The sequence below is a fragment of the Macaca nemestrina genome, chromosome 3 (assembly GCF_043159975.1).
Source record: "Macaca nemestrina isolate mMacNem1 chromosome 3, mMacNem.hap1, whole genome shotgun sequence".
NCBI lineage: Eukaryota > Metazoa > Chordata > Mammalia > Primates > Cercopithecidae > Macaca > Macaca nemestrina.
In genome coordinates, this window is record NC_092127.1 from 183928584 (window position 1) to 183946251 (window position 17668).

At 36.8% G+C, this 17668-nt stretch overlaps 1 protein-coding gene across 4 annotated transcripts in view; it reads right to left on the bottom strand.

Annotated features, from left to right (window-relative positions):
* Positions 1–17668, bottom strand: part of LOC105487925 (uncharacterized) — a 313023-nt gene that overhangs the window by 260081 nt on the left and 35274 nt on the right. Inside the window, exon 8 of one of the 4 annotated variants that reach the window (XR_011621462.1) lies at positions 12671–13964. The exons of the other annotated variants lie outside the window; for them this stretch is intronic. The gene's annotated coding sequence lies outside the window, so the exon portion shown is untranslated. Of the gene's footprint in view, positions 1–12670; positions 13965–17668 lie in introns of those variants that run through there. 4 annotated transcript variants of the gene reach the window in all.

Here is a 17668-nt window from a genome sequence, read left to right on the forward strand (position 1 = left end):
TAAATTAGTATAGCCATTAAAGAAAATAATATGGAGGCTCTTCAAAAAACTGAAAATAGAGCTACTACCTGATCCAACAATCCCACTACTGGGTATTTATCCAAGAGAAAGAAAATAAGTATATCAAAGGGATACCTGCACACCCATGTTTATTGCAGCACTATTCACAATAGCCAAGATATGGAATCAACTTAAGTATCTATCAATGAGTGTATGGATAAAGAATGTGTGGTATATATATACACAATGGAGTACTGTTAAGCTATAAAAGAGAACGAAATTCTGTCATTTGCAGCAACATGGTTAGAACTGGGGGTCATTGTGCTATGTCAAATAATCCAGGCACTGAAAGACAAATACAAAGTTTTCACTCATATGTAGGAGCTAAAAATGTTGACCTCATAGAGGTAGAGAGTAGACTGATGTGGGGTGGTGATAAAAGAGGTCAATAATGAGTACAAGCACATAGTTAGGCAGAAAGAAGAAGTTCTAGTGTTCAAAACACAAATAGGGTGATTATCATTAACAATAATAGATTGTGTATTTCAAAACAGCTAGTAGAGAAGAAATGTTCTCAACACACAAAAAAATGATAAATGATATGCTGGGTAGGTAAACTAAATATTATGGTTTGATAATTACACACTGTATGCATGTATCAAAATATCACATATACCCTCATAAAAATGTACCCATATTATGTATCAACTAATAAACAAAGTCTAACCCAGACTAGGAGGTAACAACAGGTTAGTGATCACCCACAGAGGGAGCATCTGGTCTCACCCAGCCCAAGTTGCTAAGTAGTGACCACCAATCCATGGTGCTCTTCTTATGCCTTCCCTAGGTTGGGAGGCAGGCCCAAGTCTACATATAACTGTGGAGCATAGCCTTTTGCCCTCCCCACCCTAAGTGGTTGAGCATCAATCCCAGAGACCTCACCCAGCCTTACAGCAAAGCACATAGCCCTGTCCAACTACAGATTCCATATAACAGCACTGCCCAGCCAGGAAGACAACCTGCCCAATATGCAACGCTGTCCCAGCAGAGATTATCACAAAGCCCAGGCAATAGTTCCACCTCACTACAGAGTCTGGTCAGTGTTCTCACCAGACCATGGAGCACAATAAACAGTACCGTTCAACTTTAGAAAACAGAAAGCAACCAAGCCCAACTAGAGAGCTTGACACCAAGGTCTGCTCTCCTTAGATTGCTACTAGTGGCCCATCCAGAATTTCAGGCTAGGCTAAACAATAAAGGTCTATCACCACCAGATAATACCTGCAAAGGCCAAAAGTGGTGGTCACCTCTCCAAATGAGCAGACATCAATGAATGGACACAAAGATTATGAAAAAATCAGAGAAATACAACACCACCAGAAGTTAGATAAATCTGCAGAGAATATGGAGATCTAGGAAATGATTAACAACGAATTCAGAAAAATTATTTTAAGGAAGTTCAGAAAATGACAAGAAAATATGGATAGAAAATTAAATAAAATTTGGAAAATTATTCATGAGAAGCTTGACAAGGAAATAGAAATAATGATAAAACAAATAGAAATCCTAAAAATAAAGAATACAATAACTGAATTTAAAAATTCATTGGAAGCTTCAATAGTAGAACTGATCAAGCCGAAGAAAGAATCAGTGAGCTTGAAAATAACCTATTTCAAATTATTCAATCTGAAGAGCAAAAAAAAAAAAAAAAAAAAGAATGAAAAAAGCCTACGGGAATTATAGAATATCAGGTGAACAAATATTTACAATACTAGTTTCTGAAGTAAAAAAAAAAAAAAAAGAAAGAAGCCTAGAAAGCACATTTAAGGAAATAATGATAAAAAGTTTTCAAAATCTTTTGAAACCAATAGGCCAGAGAAGAAAGCAAAAAGAAAATTAAAAAAAAAAAAAAACTTAAACCAAAATTGAAACACAACATACCAAAACTTGTGACATGCCACAAAAGCAGTCCCAAAAGGGAAATTTGCAGTAATAAATGCCTATACCAAACAAGAAGATTACAGATAACATTACACTTAAGAAACTAAAAGAGGAAGAATAAACTAAGCCCAAAGTTAACAGAAGAAAGGAAGTAACAAAGATCAGAGCAGAAATTAGGAAACTAGAAAAAAATAGGAAAGTCAACAAAACTAAAGATTGGTTTTTTTGAAGGCATAAAGAAAAATGACAAATCCTTTGCTAGACCAACTAGGAAAAAAAGAGTTTACAATTAAATATAACCTTGGAATTGATGGAAAAACGTTGATTTTCCAAATTTATAAAGGCCAGGTACACTCTTTTGAACCTTTGAACACACAATGAGGAAACAATTTTTGACCTTTACACCATATACAAAAATCAATTCAAAATGTATTAAACACTTAAATATAAAACCTAAAACTCTAAAACCACTAGAAGAAAATATAGGAATAAAGCTCCATGGCATTGCTCTGGGCAATGCATTTTTTGGTATCACCCCAAAAGCACAAACAGCAAAAGCAAAAATAGACAAACGTTATGGCATCAAACTAAAAAGCTTCTAGAAAGCAAAGAAAACAATTAACAAAGTGAAGACAACCCACAGAATCATGGAAAATATTTACAACCATACATCTGATAAGGGGTTAATATTTAAAATATGTAAGGAACTTGTATTAGTTCATTTTCATGCTGCTGATAAAGACATACCCAAGACTGGGTAATTAATAAAGAAAAAGATGTTTAATAGACTCACAGTTCCATGTGGCTGGGAATGCCTCACGATCATGGCAGAAGGCAAAAGGCACATCTTACATGGCAGCAGGCAAAAGAGAGAATGAGAGCCAAGTGAAAGTGGAAACCCCTTATAAAACCATTAGATCTCGTGAGACTTACTACCATGAGAAGAATATAGGGGAACAGCCCCTATGATTCAATTATCTTTTGTCAGGTCCCTCCCACAGCATGTGGGAATTATGGGAGCTACAATTCAAGATGAGATTTGGGTGGGGACACAGCCAAACCATAACAGAATTCAAACAACTCAATAGCAAGAAAAAAAAAAAAAAAACCTGATTGAAAATGGGCAAAGGATGTGAATAGACATTTCTCAAAAGAAGACATACAAGTGGCCGATAAGTACCTGAAAAAATGCTCAGCATCACTAATAATCAGGGAAATGCAAACTAAAACCACAGTAAGATGTCACTTTACACCTGTTAGAATGGCTTTTGAAAAAAGATGAAACATAAGTGTTTAAGAAGACACAAAGAAAATGGTGCTATTATATGTTGTTGGTGCAAATGTAAATTAATATAGCCATCATGAAAAACTGTGGAAGTTCTTCAAAAAACTAAAAATAGAACTAAATTATGTTCCAGTAATCCTATTTCTAGGTATATAGCCAAAAAAAATGAAATCAATATGTTCAAGGCATATCTGCACTCCCATGTTCATTGCAACAATATTTGCAATAGCCAATATATGGCATAAACCTAAGTGTCCAACAATTGAACAGACTTTTTAAAATGCAGTATATATACAGAATGGAATTCTATTTAGCATTAAATGGGGATGGGGGAAATTCTGCCATTTCTAACATCATGGAAGAATGTGGAGGACAGTATGCTAAGTGAAATAAGTCAAGCAGAGAAAGACAAATATCACATGATCTCACTTATATGTGAAATGCAATGAAGTTCAGCTCATAGAAGTAGAGAGTAGAATGAGAGTTACCAGGGGTTAGAGGACAAGAGAGGGAGGGAATGAGGAGCTGTTGATCAATAAGCACAAAGTTTAAAGTAAACAGAAGGAATATGTTTTGAGACCTATTACACAGTAGGGTAATAGATCAATAATAATAATGTATTGTATATTTCAAAATAAGAGTAAATTTAAAATGCTTCACCATAAAAAAGACAGGTAAGGGAGGTAATACATATCTTAACTAGCTTGATGTAATCATTCCACATTGTATACATATATCAAAACTTCACATTGTGTCCCAGAAATGTATACAATTATGATTTGCCAATTGAAAATAACATAATAAATTAAAATAAAAAATTTAAAAAGAATATATGAGCTAGTCTTGTTGATACTATTATTACACATTTTCTGTAGACCTGAGATCAGAATTGCTAACAAAAACCCTGGAAGAACTAGTCATATAAAGGCCCATTTTAAAGCCTGTAATCAACAGACACAATCTTTTTGACAAGGAGTATTTCTTTTTTTTTTTTTTAATTATACTTTAAGTTCTGGGATACATGTGCAGAACACGCAGGTTTTTTACATAGGTATACACGTGCCATGGTGGTTTGTTGCACCCATCAACACGTCATCTACATTAGGTATTTCTCCTAATGCTATCCCTCCCCTAGCCCCCAACCCTCCAACAAACCCCGGTGTGTGATGTTCCCCAACAGGGAGTATTCTTAACACTGTATTAAACTGTAGTCTTTCTTAGGTTTAGTGTTGCATACTCTGTTTATTTCCAGAGACATGAGGATGGTAAAGTTTCTCAAAATTATATATTAAAAACAGATGGGTCAGTGTAGCGAAAATGGGAAGAGCAGAGTGGAAAGAGGCTTTGGTTTTATTCCTGCATGTAAATGAGCTTCATTCTCTGCTCTCACCCTTGGTTCTGCAGCAACCTTGAATCTGCAGCTTCCTGGGACAGCTCATAGCCCTAATGAATCAATCTGCCTGACTAAATTTTTCTTCATTTAAGAAATAAATAAACTTTCTCATTTGAAACCTCTGATGGCCAAGTGAAATAATCTATCTCTTGCTTTGGAGTTCACAGATTCCTAAGTCATTATAGATGGCTAAGATGTCTGCCTGTAGTTCTTTGTTCAAATTTCAGATCATATTCAGTTCTTAATCTTTCATCATAAATTAGTACATCAGGCCTTTTCATCACTCTTGTGTGTTGTGTTCTGAACTGGTTCCAGAATAATAAATCAATCAGTAAATGTTTATAAAGTGCTTTACAAGATTAAAAGTGTGGATAAGAGTAGCAGGTTATGGAAACAGAAAAGTACACTTAAAAGTGAATCTGGTGTTCTAGGTGTGGCCCTTGTATGCATGGGGGCTTGTTTCTCAGAAATTTCTCAGTAATCTCAATGAGGTGGATTGATTCATTTCCCCACTGATGTCTCCCTTATTTCTGAGAAGCAAAGCAAATCATTCTTCTTTGCAATACTTGTTAGAGTTGAAGGACAAGGACGGCCCCATTTTTACAGCAAGAGAGCTTATATGTGGATACTAAAACTTTCTGATGGTCAAAAAAATGGGAACAAAGAAATAATCAGCAAATGAGACTGTGGAGTTTCTATTAATGGAGATCCTCAGGAAAGTAAACAAACATGCAAAATAAAAAAGAGTACTCTTGAATTAAGACTATGGATGGCAAATAATCTTCAATGCAAGTGCCAATTTTGAACAATTGGTATTAGCTGCCTATAAAAAAAGTTTTTAAAATAACATGAAGGCCATGTAAAGGAAAGTATCACAATCAATTAATAATATTTGCCCTGCGTTTGGAGGAAGCCATTTGCCAGTAAACAACTTGAAGGCAAGATATATAGATGATGCTCTTACACAGGACAGGCCTTCGGCTTTAAAAGATTTCAGATTTCTATGAAAACAAACTTACAGTATGCTCTACATTCCTTACAAGACATAGGACCTATCAGTGAACATCAGCTGCATACCTATTCTATAGAGAGATTTGTGCTAAGCTCTTGGAGGTGAGCAGAACAGAATATATTGAATTTGTATCATACCCTAAGTTTACAAAGATTTGCATCTATGTTCTCTTATTTTACATTCTTTCATTTTTCAACAAGTATTTATTGTGTTTATTACATGCCAGGTAGTATACTATGAGTTAGATGTAACTGGTAAATTAATAAATAAAATAAATATTGACTCTACCTCTCTGGGGTTTACATTCTCATGAAAGATAAGAAATAAGAGTTAGGTATGGACTCCCTTTTGAAGATGAGAAAATTCATGCTCAAATAACACATAAGTCACCCATGAAGAAAAATGACACTTGCAGGGATCAATACTACAGCCAAAAGCTCCCACTGTAATTTCTCTCTTCCACTGAGTTATCCTGAGCTCCTATTCCATTGTCTCATGTGGCCCCTGATCTCAAACTGACATCTTCTGGATTGTACTACTCTGGTATTTTTTGTACAATGTTAACTTTTGGGGGCTTTACATGGTACTATGAGATCTCCCCAATTATGTCCTCCATTCCACAGGTCCTGCAGCTCCTTCAGAGAATGATACTCCTGGTATGAAATAGGAAAAGGGGGTTTATAAATAATCTGGAATCAAGCCAGATTTCCAACAGTTACATTATAGATGACTAAGATGCTTGCCTGTAGTTCTTTGTTCACATCTCAGATCATATTTGGTTCTTAATCTTTAATCATAAATTAGTACACCAGGCCTTATCATTCCTGTTTTGTGGTGTTGCGTTCTGAACTGGTTCAGAACCAAGATGGAGAAGAGGGGGAAAGGCATTGCAGGTGGAGAGAGTCGCAGAGTAGAAAGAAAAAAAAATGATATAAGCTACATGTGAAGATAGAAAATCACAAAATGAGTGAGTTCAGGGAACAATGAGTAGACAGGTTTGGTTAACCCAAAGGAAAAATGAAAATATTATTTAGTGCATATGTGCCAGGTGCTTTAAGAAAAATGATTTCATTCATTAATCTTCATAACAACTGCATGAGCTAGGAAGGCAGACATCTTTTCTCTGTATATTCAGGGTAACTAATATTCATTGTGTCAAGTAACTTGTCCAAGGTCATAACCTAGTGAGTATCAGAGCCAGGATTCATGCCCATGGCCGTTCCATCTCCACATCCAGAGCTCCCTCCACTCAAAACATTCACAATGGGGCGTGCAAGGTACTCAATGCACAATAGGGTGAGATTTATGGAAAGAGTAAAAGTAGACATCAAATTTGGACTGTAGAGAAGAAAGACAATCTTTGCCAATTTGACAATGTTGCTCTTACCTGCTTTTGCATGACATATAATGTGTTGAGAGGAAGGTGGGAGTCACCTCATTATCAACAAAGCCAGGCCTTCTGTCTGCCACAAAAAGGATATCCTTGATTGTTTCTACTTTGAAAAATGTTTAAAAACCTAAAGACAGATTCTTCAAAAATCCTCTGCTTTCTCCTGCTCCCTTTTCTCTCCCTACCCCTTTGCCTGTTGCTGAAGATACCACTGGTTGGCTTCTCAGTATCAACCCTCTCTTCCTCAACCTTCCTAAAGAATCTCAAATTCATTCATTCACCTCTACTCTCCCCTGTAAAACTATGTGCATCAGAGAAGACAGTATGCATTCCCAGCCTCAGCGGGTGACTTCTGCTTGATCTAAGCCAATCATGGTGACTCCATTGCCCTTGGCAGTGTTGACATAGGTGTGAGTAAGTAATGCAATTGGGTCAATGAGACACGAGGATGAGTCTGCTGGGAAGCTTCTGGGAGAGGGCTCTTCACTCTAAAGGAGATGCAAGGAAGAAACGGCCTCTACTTTCTCTGGATACTATTCTATCTCGTGATGCCTGGAACTGTGGCAGTCATTGTTGCACACACAAGGGTTCAAGGCTACGGACAGACCACCTTTGCCAATTTGACAATGTTACCTTTGCCTGCCATGTGATGTGTTGAGGGAATGATTCTTTGTGCATGGCAGAGGCTTTCTTTGGGGGTTTTGGCAATTAAGAGGTTCTTAAATGGGAGTATGGGCTATAAAGGGGAGTATGGGCTATAGAGAAATGAGACAGAAGGAAACTATGATGAGAAGTATTGTTTTAGTAATTAAATGAGTGCTATATAATACATTTTGAGAGGAGGGAAAAAATAATATTTTTTAAAAAATTTTGGTTGTTGAATTATGTTTTTTGAATATGATGCCACTTTGAAACTAGACCACAATGATCACAGCTTCAATAGTATTAAGACAGGCCAAAAGGGAATGAATCACAACATAGGAGGAGAAAGTTGCTATTCGCACATTTGTTGATTTTGTGTAAACTCTTCAGTCCAGAACCAGGGTCAGTGAACTGGGCCCTCAGGTCAAATTAAGCCTGCTGCTTGTTTTTGAAAATAAAGTTTTATTGAAAGATGGCCAAATCCATTTGTTTACCTATTGTCTGCTGCTACTTTTGTGCTTAAGTGACAGAGTAATTGCAGCTGAGACTGTAAGGCTCACAAAGCTGAAAATATTGTTTCTTAATCTGGCTCTTTACAGAAAGTTTGCTGGCTCCTGATCTAGAAGGAAGATAATTGAACTGACAGAATATACAATGGCCAGACTTTAGACAAAATGAGTCCTAAGAGCCCATATGAACTCTGACCCATGATCTGCAGCAACCAGCTCAAGAAATCAACCCATTGTCTTCAGTACCCAGCCCAGGAGTCACACTAACAGGAAGTCAGTGAGTCACACTTACAGGAAGTCAGACAGTTATTAGGTTGGTGCAAAAGTAATCACGGTTTTTGCCATTACTTTCAATATCAAAAACTGCGATTACTTTTGCACCAACCTAATATCTCCACTAACCAGTCCTGGAAGCCAAATAATAATCCCTGTAATGATTGGCCCAAAACAACTAGGACTTGATTAATAACTGACAGCTTCTCTAATTTTTGTTCCTGCTTCCAACTTAGGACCAACCAAAGAAGTCAAATACATACCCCTAATCAATCTCATAGGATGCTCACTTCTGGTTAGCCATCTCCAGCTTTTCCAGGCCAACAGTCTACAGCCAGGGCATACCAGAAGTCTTCCCTTTTTTTCCTCTATTAAACTTTCTAATTACTCTGCCTGTCTTTAACAAGTGATAATGGTTGTTGACTCCCTTGCTATTGCAAGCTCTGAGTAAATAGCCTTTGCTTAATCTCATTTGGTGGGTCTTCATTTATTTCCACAGAACTTTGAGTCAAAGGATCTGCATCCTAATCCTGAGTCTGCGACACATTCCATATGTGACATGAATAACTCACCTTACCTGTTAAAACAAAAAATTAAAGAGGTAGTATCCCTGCCCATAAGTTGCTCATTGGCCATATACACTTTCAGGGTGAGATTACTGCCATACCTGAAGTATACGCAAAGGACAGAGGCAGCTCTAAGGAAAGAATGACAGATTGTATCTGGGTCATATATCTAGTAAATGCTTTGCATTGATTAACTAATAAATTATTATCTTTGACCACTATTAATATATTCATTAAGAAGATATCTTTCCCCTAAATTCACTAATCTCTTCTTTTCTAAGGAAAATCTTAAGCCACTTATTTTAAAATATGGACTAGTCATTTGCTTGAAATCTAATTTCACAAATGGCTCATTTGTTAAAGTAATATTTTAATGGGTCCTGATTCAAACAGAGTCCTTGACTCAAACTGTCTTTTCTATGGTTTCCTTTAGTGGAATAATTTGAGTTTGCCTAAAGCACTGTCTAGTTTGGTTCTTAGATACTTGCAGATTTCAACAAATGATAGAGTTTAAATGTTTTGAATTCCTTTGATCTTTCATAGAACACTTACTTGACTTATGATGTGCAAAACAAAGCTAATTGTACAGAACTTTCACTTGAGGTCCCATCAAGTGCCATTAAATTGTACTGTCTCAGTTTTATTGCTCATAAGCATTCTATAAATGTCCTTATACAAGCCCTAAAAATGTTCGTTGTTAAAATACCCTCTTAAAACTACAGGTTTCCATTTGTTAACAATGCAGTAGACGAATATTTGTTTAGATTTTTCAGCTTTAATTCAAATATTCTGTGATGTATTAGTAAAGCTCATCTTGTAAAGTTCATAATTTTCCAAGTTTTCTTTCTATATGTAAATTGAAAAAGACATATACAGTGTTGGGCATCCTGGCTTCTAGTCTGTAATCTTCCCCTGACTGTGTAAGCTCCAGAAAGCAACTTCACATCTTTGGATCTCTATTTCTTCTCTTGTGGCCTATAACTAAGATTCATTTCAAGACTAAAAATCTATGATCAGACCTGCACTCGTATATTCATCACAGCACCATTCACAATAGCAAAGATACGGAATCAACCTAAATTTCCATCAATGAGGATTAAAGAAAATATGGGGGGGGTGTGTGTATGCATACAGTATATATGTGTATATATATGCAAGTTCAGTATGTGCATATATGTGTGTATATGTACAGTGTGTATATGTGTGTACATGTGTGTACATGTGTACTGTGTTCTATATGTACAGTGTGTACATATGTGTGTACATATGTATGGTGTGTATATATGTGTACATAAACATATATACATGTACACTGCACATGTCCTTTTCAGCTTGCATATAGAATAAACAGAATATTATGAATTTTGCAATGTGGGCTTTACTAATATGTCATATATTTGAATTAAAGCTGAAAAATCTTACCAAATACTCATCTGTTGCTTTGTTAACAAGTGGAAACTGTAGTTTTAAAAGGTTATTTTAACAATGAACATTTTTAGGACATACATAAGGATATTTATAGCATGTTCATATATACATACATATATACACATACACCATGGAATACTACTCAGCCATTAAAAAGAATAAATTCATGTATTTTGCAGCAACATGGATGGAACTGGAGGCCATTATCCTAACTGAAATAACTCAGAAACAGAAAGTCAAATACTGCACGTTCTCAGGTATAAGTGGAAGCTAAGTAAAAATGGGTGCATATGGATATACAGAGTGAAATAATAGACATTGGAGACTACAAAATGTGAGAAGGTGGGAAGAAGGTGAAGGTTGAAAAATTACCTATTGGGTCCAATGTTCACTCTTTGGGTGATGGATCCACTAAAAGCCCAGACTTCACCACTGCAAAATACATGCATGTATGAAATCTGCACTTGTACCTCCTACATTTCTTTTACAATCTATGACCAGGGAGCTCCTGATAAACACAAGTAGAATATGGTATTTTCCAGGTGCTCAGCTGGATGGCTTCCATTCTAGAGGCAGCCTAATGTCCTGGAATTTCAACAAAGTATACCTCAAGCAAGAAGCATTGGATTCAAAGTGGAATCTAGAAAGTCTTCCATCCAGGTGGTGTTCCCAGAAAGAACAATGCTTTATTAGCATCATCAACAAAAATACCATAATCAAAAAGGTAAATAAGGGGATAAGATTGACAGCTATTCATTGAGCAAGGGTTGAGCTTAGTGTTGAAAACTGGGGTAAAACACATCCCCTCCAGATGCCCACAGAAAGTAGGGAGAGAAATGGTTTACAAATGAATAGAGACCATTCACTTGGCCATCTCGTCATGTTATTGTATGACGCCTTTGGAAAAGAAAGGGGTGTGTTGTTGTTATTATCAGAGGCAGCAAATTAGTTACCAGTAAGATGCATACGAGCAGGCTTCCTGGGTCCAAATACCCAATCTGCCACTTACTAACTGTGATTTTGAGAGTTAATCTAAATGCCCTGTACCTTGGGCTTTTCTTATTTATAAAACTACCATTATCTACAACTATTAACTACCATTAGAGATAATAGTAGTACTTACCTTATGTGGCTTTCTGAGGATTAGTCAATATATGCACTTCATATAGTGCCTAGCCAATTATAAGCACTCTTTAAGTAGTAGTAATTATTAGCTATTTATTGACCATTTTCTAAACAATGTATATGTATGATGTCATTTAACTCTCACTAAAATAGGTCCTATTATTCCCATTTTAGTGATAAAAGAAATGTGGTTTAAACAGCTTAGGTGAGACCAACATTCACACTTGTTAATCTGCTTCTAGTGTTAGCAATAAAATGTGTACAGTACAATATTTAAGGATGGTTAAGATGATGCATTCCTTGGCTTTAACCATAGCAGCCTGCTATTTCACATTCTAATTTATGGTAATATATATAATAAGGTATAGTTATTGGAGGACTATAGTTTCAACATATAAATGACAAAAATATTTTCATTTCCCATAATAAAAGTAACAAACCACTATAAAATTTTGCTAACAATGTACACAATCTAAATTAACAATGATGAAACAAACAAGCTGCCATTTATATCTAACAAGCATGAGAGCAGCATGTGACAAGCACAACCATCTACCCTTGATATATAGCAACTGAGAGTTCATCCAGTGGGAGTGCCGCCACCTGGATGCGGCCATGCACAGAAGCTTCATGAGGCTGCCTGACTTCTGGCTGAGCACCAATTTCATTTTTCCTGAAATGCTAGTCCTGGCAAATTTCAACTTTTAAATGCGAAAATTTAATATTCCTTAATGATTCATTTGAAAGTAGAAGTACGTGAGAGGAAGGGAGGGAGAAAAAGAAAGCCTATGGAATCTGACATTATCCATCAATAAGAAGTAAAGATAAGATTGTTCTCTGAAAGCTTTTTAAACCTTTCCTTCCAAAGTCTAGGGTGCAATCCTGACTAAGTTTATCTAATCTTCTCATCAGTGCTCAAAAACTCAATAAGGTCATATCACTCCAAAAGGGGAAATCCCATCTGGCTCTCTTAAGATTCCCACCACCTCCACTTCACCAACCAATTAACAGCTCATAATTAGGTCCAGAGTAGAAATTTCTTTTGCCACTGGCCCTTGTGAAATGAAATTATCAGTTAAGAAAGAAAAAAATCATATCACACTTTTCTACTTTCAGTCAAATAAAATGTGTAGCGGATATCTGGACAGTTAACATGAGTTTCCAATACTACAAAATCTTACTTTTGAGCCAGCTTGTGACACAGGAAACAAAGACATCAGTTCATTCCAATATTCACATGGCTTTTTATTATACCTTTAAGAACATCACTTCAATTCATTTTTATTTATATCCTCACCCTAAGCTTTGCTGGTCTGATTCCCCTCTCAGGACCTCTGATTTTCATAAATCTGTCTTTTGTTGTTGTTGTTGTTAACACAAATTCCCTCCCAATGTAATGGGTATATTCTTCTTGTTTATGTTTATACCAAATAGTAATTTCTAGCTCACTTTTTGGTGACTTTGAAATATCACACACCTACCACATTTTCTCATTACTTTATCTTATATATTATGCCCTAGCAAATTGGGTGAAGATTCTAAGACCAAAATTTCTATCTTCCTCTAAATTTACTCTTTCCTGTAAGTCCCAAGACACATTCTGCATCTCTATTCTTCTCTCTAAGTCATTCTTATTATCATCCAAATCAATTATTTCCATGAATGCTTCTTCCTTCCCATCTGTACTAGTTTCCTAGGGCTGTCGTAACAAAGCTCCACAAACTTGGTGACTTAAAATTACAAAAATGTATTCTCTCACTGTTCTGAAAGCCAGAAGTACAAAATCAAGATATCAGCAAGCTTGTTTCCTTCTTCAGCCTCTGAGGGACAATCTGTTCCATGCCTCTCTTCTGGCTTCTGGTGTTTGCTGGTAATCCTTGGTGTTCCTCGGCATATATTACCATTGAAAGTAATGGCAAAAAATGCAATTACTTTTGTACCAAACTAATAGATGCATCACCCCAATTTTTGCCTCCATCTTCATATAGTGCTCTCCCTGTGTGTCTCTGTTTTTACATTGCCTTCTTATAAAGACACCAGTTATTGGACTTACAGCTTCATTAACTCAGTATAATCTCTTCTTAACTAATTACATCTGTGAGGACCCTATTTCCAAATAAAGTCACATTCACAGGTTCCAGGGTTAGGACTACAACATATTATCTTGGGGAACACAATTCTTCCTACAATACCATCCATATTTATTTCATATCCATGCATGTTTGGTCAGCTAGACTTCAGGGGGAAAAGTGTATTCTTCATCTTCAGTGATGTAGCCAGCCCAAGAAGCCATCACCATCTCCTCCTTTGCTCAGGATGTCAAATCCTATTGTTCAACCCCATCGATGCAGCCAGCCTTTCTCCTCCCAGACCTGTATCTCCATTCCAAGATCAAAGTATCTGTCAGAAAAATAAAAATAAAAACACGTGTGTGCTCTCAACTTCTCTAGCCTTCTGGATCCCTTTCCCTGATGGTGCTGCTTTTCCACACACAATTAGGAGGAACTGCTGATAAAAGTGCAACAGGGTCTTAGCTGCACCCAAATATAGCTATCATGAAGGCAGCCATGTTTCATTTGGCCAGCTTGGGTGGCAAGAATGAAGACTCTTCGTGGATAATCTATCTAATGCTGTCCATGGGGTATTGAAGTCCCCCACTATTACCGTGTGGCTAAGTCTTTTTTTTTAGGTCTGGTAGTAATTGCTTTATAAATCCAGGTGCTCCAATACTGGTGCATATATATTCAGGATGGTTAAACGTTATTGAATTGAACCCTTTATCATTATGAAATTTCCTTCTTTTTTTTCTTCTTTAGTGTTATTGGTTTAAAGTCTGTTTTGTCTGATACAAGAACAGCAACCCCTGCTCTTTTTTGTTTTTTACTTGCATAATACATCTTTCTCTATCCCTTGACTTTGAGCCTATGACTGTCATTACATGTGAGCTGGGTCTCTTAAAGATAGCAGATGGTTGAGTCATGGTTTTCATCCAATTTTTCCACTCTATGTCTTTTAAGTAGAGCATTTAGGCTACTTACATTCAGAGTTAATATTGATATGTGAAATTTTGTTCCTGCCATGGTGTTGTTAGCTAGTTGTTGTGTAGTCTTGATTGTGTAGTTGCTTTATGAGGTCTGTGGGTAATGCACTTACATGTATTTTTGTGGTAGCAAGTATCATCTTTTTGTTTTTATGTTTAGAACTCCCTTAAACATCTCTTGTAAAGCCAGTCTGGTGGTGACAAATTCCCTTAGAGACTGCTTGTCTGGGAAAGACTATAATTTCTCTTTCGTTTATGAAGTTTAGTTTGGCAGAATATGAAATTATTGGTTGGAATTCCTTTTATTTTAAAATGCTAAAAACAGGCCCCTAATCTCTTCTGGCTTATAAGGTGTCTGCTAAGAAGTCCACTGTTAGTCTGATGGAATTTCTTGTATAGGTAATATGGCCTTTTCCTGTAGCTGTCCTAAAGACGTTTTCTTTGGTGTTGACTTTGGGAAGTCTGATGAGTACAAACCTTTGCAATGATCACCTTGTATAGTATCTTTCAGGAGTTCTCTGGATTTCCTGTGTCTGCATGTCAACTCATCTAGTGAGATTGGAGACATTTTTCTGGATTATACCCTCAAATATGTTTTCCAAGATGCATACTTTCTCTTCTCTCTAAAGAACGCCAATGAATCATAGGTTTGGTCACTTTGCATAATTCCATATTTCTCAGAGGCTTTGTTCATTTTTCTAAATTCTTTTTTCTTTATTTTTGCCTGACTAGGTTGATTCAACAGACCAGTCTTCAGGATCTGAAATTCGTTCTTCCGCTTTGTCTAGTCTGTTATCAAGGCTTCCAATTACATTTTGAAATTTCTGTACTGAATTTTGCAAAGGAATGAAGACTCTTATCAGACAGAACTGTGTATAAATAAATTCTGGCTCTGCATTACTTTGTATGACCTTAAAGAAGATACCTGATCTCTTTTTGCCTCAAATTTTTTATCTGTAAAATACATTTACTGACAGTACTAATCATGAAATTATGAAAGTTTAAACTCATTATATAAAAATATATAACTTGATGTCTTTTGTAGGCTGGATTGTGCCTCTCCATCAAATTCATATGTTGATGTCTTAGCCCCAATACCTCAGAATGTGACTGTATTTGCAGACAACCTTTAAAGAAGTGGCTAAGTTAAAACATTGCTGTCAGACTGTGCTCTAATCCAATCTGATTGGTGTCCTTACAGAAAGAAACTCGGACACACAGAAAGAAACCAGGGATGTGCTTACACAGAGGGCAGACCATGTGAGGACACAGTGAGACTCAAGTAGCCATCTGTAAGCCAAGGAGAGGAGCCTCAGGAAAAATCAAACCTGACAACACCTTTGCTTGGTTTTGTCATCTCCAGAGCTTTGAGCAAATGAATTTCTGTTATTTAAACCACCTGCTCTGTGGTCTTTTGCTATGGCAGCACTAGCAAACTAACACAGGTTCCAACACCTAATGAATGTTTGATTACTGTTAGCAATTGTTGTTATCATGGCGATGATGACTAAAGCTTCCTCTAAACCTGTGACATTCAGGAAGGCAGCAAATGCTCACATGTGTGTATTGAGTACTCAAAATATGGTTAGGCCAAACTGTGATGTACTTTAAGTGTAAAATGAACACAGGATTTCAAAGATTTGCTACAAAAATATAAATATTTCCACTAATAACTTTTTTAGTATTGATTCCTGTTAAATGATGATATTTTAGATATATTGAGTTAAATCAAATATATGATTAAAGTGAACTCCACATGTTTCTTCTTCCTTTTTTAATGGGGCTAATAGTAAATTTAAAATTGCCTATGTGGCTGGAATCATATGCTCTGAAGACTTCAATGGGAAGTGACCACCACAGCTCTAAGCTTGCCTCCTAAGGCCAACAGCAGTGTTCTTTCCACTGCCAAGTCCTGGAAAATCTCCTTCTAGTACCAAAGTGTAGTGAAAGAAGCAGAAGGTTTAGAGTCCAACACAGCAGAAGGTTTGAAAGCCTACTTGACCCCTTACTTGACCTGTGACCTGGAACTTCTCTGAGCCTGCTGGCTTCTCCCCTGCAAAATGGGAATAATCAAGACTGGCTCAAAGGCAATACACATATAAAGTGCTTACCGTTGTCCCTAGCACACAGAAAGTACATGCTATAGATTGAATATTTGTGTCCCCAAAATCATATGTTGAATTTCTCACCCCAATCTGATGGTATTTGGAGGTGGGGCATTTGGGAGGTGATTAAGTCATGAGGCAAGGCCTTTGTGGATGAGCTCAGTGCCCTTACAAAAAGCCCTGGAGAGCTCCCTTGTCCCTTCTGTCACATGAGGTTACACAAAATGGTACCATTTGTGAACCAGGAGGTGGGCTTTCTTCAGACTTCAAATCTACTGGTGCTTTAGCTTGGACTTCCCAGCCCCCACAGCTGTGAGAAATAAATTTCTGTTGTTTATAAGCCACGCAGACCATGGCATTTTTGTTATAGCAGCCTGAATGGGCTAAGACAGTGAACAATAAAGGCTGGCTTTTACTGTTAACTTCGTGAGACATGAAGGGTCTCTTCATCCTCTGGGGAGATGTGACAGGTGAAGGTTTCCAATGGTAAGACTGAGTGGAAAGCCCATGCTGAGGCTACCCTATTGTCAGAGAAGAGCATTCAAAAATTTAGAGTCACCTTTTCCTCTGCTGCAAACAGAAATCTCAAGTTTATCTGAAATCTCATCTGCCTCCTTCAGCTCATCTTGGCCTTTCTCACCTCCATCCCTAGGCTCAGATGGTTCTGGATTTCTGAGATATACTTCCTTCTCCTTCTATCAAAATCCAAGCATCTTTCAAGTCATGGGTAAAATTTTATCTCCTTCATGAATCCTTCCCCTAGGAATTATCTGCCATATCCCAGAGAGTTGAATATAGAGTCTGAATCCCCTTCAGTCTGCTTTCTCTATGTTATTGGGCACAGAGCCTGACAGATAAAATCTTTGTGGAATAAAGCAAAGTGAACAAAAAGTTGCAGCCTGGACTAGAGAAGAGGGAATGCCAAGACATTATCTACTCAGGGAATAGCTTTATATTTG